The 5,607-nt window shown below is 35.7% G+C and overlaps 1 long non-coding RNA gene across 1 annotated transcript; it reads left to right on the forward strand.

The window, feature by feature from the left end:
* Window positions 1-836: 836 nt before the first annotated feature.
* On the forward strand, window positions 837-4,545 carry LOC140007460 (uncharacterized). Its single transcript, XR_011814772.1, has 3 exons — window positions 837-1,257; window positions 3,558-3,613; window positions 4,273-4,545. It is a non-coding gene; the product is annotated as an uncharacterized lncRNA (long non-coding RNA).
* Window positions 4,546-5,607: the final 1,062 nt, after the last annotated feature.

Consider the following 5,607-nt stretch of genomic DNA (forward strand, 5'->3'; position numbering starts at 1 on the left):
CCTTAAAATAAAATGTTAGAATACTTAATTCCTTATGTTAAATTAATGATAATTGAATCGTTAGATTTACTATCTTAAAATAAATTATTCAAGGTCCTATGATTAATTCTAATTAGTTACTAATGTTAAATGTTAATAAGAATTTCCACGTTGAGATGAAAACCAATGAATTTTAGATAAATATGATTCTAATATATTAAACATACTTAAAGCGTGAGAATTCGATAAATATATCCTTATCTTTCTTTGTTTTCAAATAAGTGCGTAAAAATAATTTTTTATGTGCAAATTGACAACCTTGGATTAATTATTATCTCACTTGACTTTATCTTATTAAATCGATAAATTTCGAGTTGGAATAACTCTAATTCTTGAGAAATAATAATTGAAAATTCTAATAACTAATTTAATCGCTAAATAAAATAAGTATTACTAGGAACTTTAATAGTCAAGTTTAATCGATATTTATTCGTTAGAAATGGTTTAGCTATATTAGTGTATATTTAGGCGTTTGAATCACGCTTGGGGATAAATTTTAGAATTAAGTTAGAATTGAGAAATTAATTTGAGGTTAGGGAGCAAAGTGAAAAGACCAAAATACCCTTACAATTCCATGCAAACCAAACCAATTCTATGACCGCGAGTTCAATTGTCGCAACTATCACCAATTCTATACGCAATCGATTCTATACACGAAACCTCTATTCCTAAAACAACGGCACCACCAAACCGTCCTCTCTATCTCACGGCTGAAACCATAATACTATTCCCTCTATTGCACGTTTCATTTCACAAACTTAAGACACAATTCAATTTCCTTCTCTGTACAAAACCAAACCGCAAACCATTTCTCCTTTCTAATACCGAGACACCACCTTCACCAATTCCATTTCCTCTGCAAAACCTCACTCCAGCCACTACACTTTCTCTCCACAAAACCATCTCAGCTCTTCCTCTGCCTTAGTCCGAGAACAAGAGAGAGTGAGGGCTGCAGCTTTGGTTTCATCGACAAAGGGGAGCAAGAGAGAGAGAGAGCCGAGCTTCTTGTTTCTTTTCTTGCTAACCGTAAGCTGAGGGAGAGACCAGGGGACCATCGAACCTCCTCCTTCTTCCAGCCGTGGTCATTTTTCAACCTCAACCAAGCTGCACTTCACCTCCCAGCCGCAACTCATCAAACCAGAATCACCGACTGCACTTGGCCGAGAGCTAGGGAGGAAATTTCTGGAATTTCGTGTGAAGGATTAGTTGCTAGCTGAGGTAATTTCTGGTCTAAAATAGGTTGATTATTAGTTGAGCAAGCTACACCTGAGCTTGCATGTTCAGATTGTACAATCGGATGTAGAAAACAAACCATTAGAAAATTTCTGTTTGGCTGATATATTGCTGCCGAGAAGCTGAAGTGATTTTTTTTGCAATTCCATTTTGTTTCCTGTGACAATTTGAAACACTTAAGTGCCTTTAGCTGTGTGAAAACTTGATGTTTAGATCATGCATGTTAAAATTGTGCATTCGGATGATGTGTTAAAACAGAGAAAATTCTGGTTTGGGTTAAGAAAATTTCTGCCGAAAGCTTAGCTCAAATTTTTGCAACCTGATTTGGTTTAGTGTTGTTGTTTAAACTTATAACCATGATTAGATGATTAATAACAAGTTAATTAGGTTTTGCATGCAGCTAATTAGTAAGTTTAAACCAGAAAAAAAATAAAATAAAAATGCAATCTGTTGCATGCATGTTAACCGAAGCTAGCTGTACAAAATTTCTGGAAGTTTTGGGGATTTGCAGCTGTTGTTTAAGTTAAATTTTGAATTGGAAATATTAATTAGCTAGATAAGTTTTTGCATGACTAGTTTGGGTATCTAAGCCATGATTTAGCCGAGGAAAAATTGGTTTTAAAAAAAAAAAAAAAACACACCTAAGTGCTGGAAAAATTCTGGATAGCCGAGAGGTGTGATCAGAAATTTTCAATTTGTTTTCTTTTGGAATTTTAATCTATTTCTGGATTTTCCTTGGAAAATGATGATTTAGAAATACAGGGGAGTTGTAAGTTTTAAGTGGTGTAAGTTGTTTAGCAATGAAATATTTAGGACATTGAATGATGGAACCAAAAGGGTTAGTACATGAATGCTGGAATTTTGTTGAGACAGCCGAATGTTGAGTTGAGATATCAACTTGGATTTTGGAAATTTTTCCTTGATACATGATAGATTGAAATGCCTGGAATATGTTGTCATGGAGTCTATAAGAAAAATATGATGGTTGGAATAAAAACTTTTGGTGTGAAAAGAAAAGAAAAAGTGGTTTTTTTTCATAAGTGGACCAATGAAATTCCAGATTTTCGGATATCCCTGACCAGTCTCAATAAAATATTTATATCTTGGTGTAGGAAAATCCGTTTAAGGCGCCGTCAGTGGCATTTGAAACTAGAATCATAGGCCTTTGTCATGTAGAAATTTCGTATTTTTCCTCCATGTGTACTGCTGTCTGTGAATTTTTAAAGTGGACTGTTTTGCATGAATGTCCTGTTTCTTTGTGAAACAGAAATTGGGTTTTGGATTGAGATTTTAGCCTATTTGTGGTTTAAATTCTTGATTAAATTGTGGTTGGAAGTAATTGATTTTGTCAAGGGCTAATGATTGATGAAGCCCTTGGCCATTTGAATGATTTTATAAGTACTACAGGGTGACGAAAGTTAATTGCTGGAATGTCTTGGAGGCTTTACTTTTATTTTTATTTGCTTATGATGGGCTTGTTGAAACCAAGTGCTAATGATTGATGAAGCCTTGGTTGATCATTTTATTTTATTCAGAAATGCACTTGTTGAAATCTAGGGCTAATGATTGACGAAGCCCTAGTAATTTGTTATGTGATTTTTTTTTGCCATATTTTGATCCATATTATGATTTCGAAACGGAATCGGAGCTGTGGAAGTTGTATCGATCTTGCGAAATCGAGTGACTGTGGTCAAAGTAATCAAAAATATTTTCCAGCTAGTATTATATTATAAAACTCAATATCTAGTGTTTTGCCTAAAACTTTCAACCCGAAAATTCCCTTTAGCTCAAACTAGCCTTGATAGCTGTAGTAAATAAGTTCTATAGCTTTTGAAAACTCTAAGTCTTTTTTTAATTCCTTTTCTTTCCTTAAGCTTTGCACTTGGATAGTTAACAATAGGAAAAGTTTCAAAATACGAGTTTTACTAATTTTGGTGAAAAGCCTGGGAAACTTGCTCGACAAGAAACCCTATTTTAGGAAAAATAGTTTTTAGGATAATTTTTGCAAAAGCCGTAACTTTAGAGAAATGTTCAAAGTAACTTTCTAACATTGATATTGAGAGGTTTGTCGACTTATTTTAAGAAAATAATACTAGTTACTTTAATTTAGAAAAGTACCTCAAGGAAAACTATAAGAAATATCTCTTCTACTTTTGTCAAGTTTTAATCTAAGGAACTCTTGATTTGTCTAAGGGAAAGTGAACTAGTAGTATATTAAATATACCTCAATGACTATAAGCTTAAAAACTGAGTAGAAACTTATAGTTTCAAATTTTGGTTTTTAGGATTTTTCGAGGACGCGGAATTCGATCCCCAACTTGATATCTGAACTCCACTCTTGGTGAGTGTCCCTGCTTGTTCTATGCCTACTTGATTAAAGTGCTTTCTTGATTTGATATGTGATAATTGGAAAAATGGGTTTCTGATCCATCGAAGTGGGCAGTGTGTACTTTATCACACTAGCTCTTTCGAGTGGTGACTTGCTTGAAATATTTTCGTGAATATCCTGCTTGCACTATCTACATGCTGGACGCAACGTCGCTGGGTGAATCCCTCGACTAGTCTATAATAACCTCATGCTGGACGCAACGTCGCTGGGTGAATCCCTCGACTAGTCTATCATAAACTCATGTTGGGCGCAACGTCGTTGGGTGAATTCCTCGACTAGTCTATAAAAAGGTATACTCGAGTAATACCAAATTCTCTCGTGCGGGCCTGGTTGGGAAAGTAAGTTGGCTGGAGCGTGTTAAGAAAAAAAAAATAATGAATCTACATGAACTTTAGATAGCGAAAGTTGATGGAGGGTCAACTGCAGGTAATTTTGATCAAGTGCAAGGAAAATGGCTCCTGAGAGCCCCTGTATCCTACCCTGTGCTGTTATACGCTTCCTTAATTGTTTACTTTAGTTGAAAACAATAATTGCTACTCGTTCTATGTAATTGCATGTTTTGGGCACCACTGAGCTTTAGCTTACCACACGATATTTGTTTTCCTTAACAGGTCCTGGAAATCGAGAGACTTGAAGTCTACCTTATCGTTTTGTAAATAGTACTTCGATTCGTACTTGTACCTTTGTTTTGGTTGTCACTTGAAGCTGGAAAAGTGCAAACCCTGTGTTTTGGCTTGTATGAAAGTGTTTAACTTTTATGATTCCACTTCATGGTTTGTAATGTATAAAGGTAGTTATACGTTAAGCTAGTTGGAGTTGTACCTTAAGCGTGAATGTTCAGATGTTGTTGGCCATGTTATCTCTGAAGTTAACGTGTTTTAGTATTCCAGTTTTTGAAAGTTTGGCATGTTCGGATGGCGAATTGTGTTTTAGGTTAAGTTATATTGGAATGTTTGATTGTTTTGCTTGCGTGAGTCCTGGCGAGAGTTGGGCAGGCGACCCGCCAACCCTCTGGTTCGCCTTAGGGAGAAGTGGGGCCGCCACAGGTGGTATCAGAGCTTAGGCTCTAGATCTTTGTAGTGTATCTTAGGCTTTAAGCATAAGATGCCGGACTGTGGAGTTTGATTGTTTAGTAAGTGGAATATGATCTTAATACTTGATGATTGATTGAGTAATATTGAAGTGTTTGTTTTAAGTGGGTTTGCACGCTAGGGTTTCTTATATTGTAAGAAACTAAAGAGAATTGTGTAAGAATTGATTTGAAAAGTGATAGTTGAGTTCTTGAACATTAGTACTGGTTGATATCTATAAGATCGAATTTGACTGGGTAAATCATAAGATTTGAGGTATCCTCTAGGCTTGTAATTTTCGTAAGTATATGTATGAAATTGAATGTGAATCTTGGATCGATTGCTTGAGTGAGACCTTTTGTGAAATTTTCTTTGAGGAATAGTGGTGATTGAGTTGATTTGCATCTGGAGATGGCCAGTCCTAGTGTGAATTGACTTGGTTCCCACTTGACGCTTAAGTAAGCCAGTTGTACATATTCTCTGAGCTTGAACACGGGACTTGAGGCTTTAACTAGAAATTCCAAGGTTGGTTATTCTTGGAGATGAATGTACCCGTGAATTGTTTGGCTTTTAAAGTTGTATGAACTTTGGTATGTGAATATATGCTTTAAGTGTTTTATTTTCTTGGTATTCATGTTAACTTCACTTAATATTAACAAGTAAATAAATAGCAACATCTTTGCTTGATTACTTTATTTTTATCAATAGGCATAACTAAGCTATGGATCTCCAAGTTAGAGGTAGAGGACGTGGGAGACCAACTAGACAACACCCCGAGGGTGGTGGTAATAGGGAACCTGAGGTCAACCCAGACCATGGTCAGGGAAACGTGGCCAGAGATCCAGTGGCCACCGCAATCAATAGAATAACTGATGT

Source organism: Coffea arabica, chromosome 5c (genome assembly GCF_036785885.1).
Source record: "Coffea arabica cultivar ET-39 chromosome 5c, Coffea Arabica ET-39 HiFi, whole genome shotgun sequence".
Classification (NCBI taxonomy): Eukaryota; Viridiplantae; Streptophyta; class Magnoliopsida; order Gentianales; family Rubiaceae; genus Coffea; species Coffea arabica.